Genomic DNA, 504 nt, shown 5'->3' with positions numbered 1-504 from the left:
TATCTAATATTTTACTTGAATATTAAGATTTTGCTTTTCTCTGACCAGAAAATACTTTATATACTTTAAAGGGGGAACTCCACACTCATGAAATACGTTAAAATTAGAGGTGGGCATAGATTTTCTTTTTTAATCTAGATTAATCTATCTGCAATCCTGGATTAAAATGGCTAAAAAAAGTATTAAAAAAAATCTGCCGAAGGCTTTCAAAATATGTGTGTTCTACCCAAATAATGACCAGAAGTAAGTCCTTACTTTTTCTTTCCTCCTTATGTTTCTCAGGCCAGGTGGCCCATTACACCATGAGCCCATCTCCCGTTTCCAAAATGCATTACAGACTGTTTGAAAAAGCTGTTTTGCTATGATAATTGGTAATGAAATATCAAAATAATGTTCAATAAGATGTACTTGTGTTTAATAAGTTGTTTTATTCAGAAGTTTAAGACAAATAAATAATATTACCAGTACAGTATAGTATCTAGCACTCTCAGGAGCAAAACAGAA

The sequence above is a fragment of the Notolepis coatsorum genome, assembly GCF_963971535.1.
Source record: "Notolepis coatsorum genome assembly, chromosome: 4".
NCBI lineage: Eukaryota > Metazoa > Chordata > Actinopteri > Aulopiformes > Paralepididae > Notolepis > Notolepis coatsorum.
The sequence above is the reverse complement of the archived record's forward strand: the minus strand, read 5'-3'. Positions refer to the sequence as shown.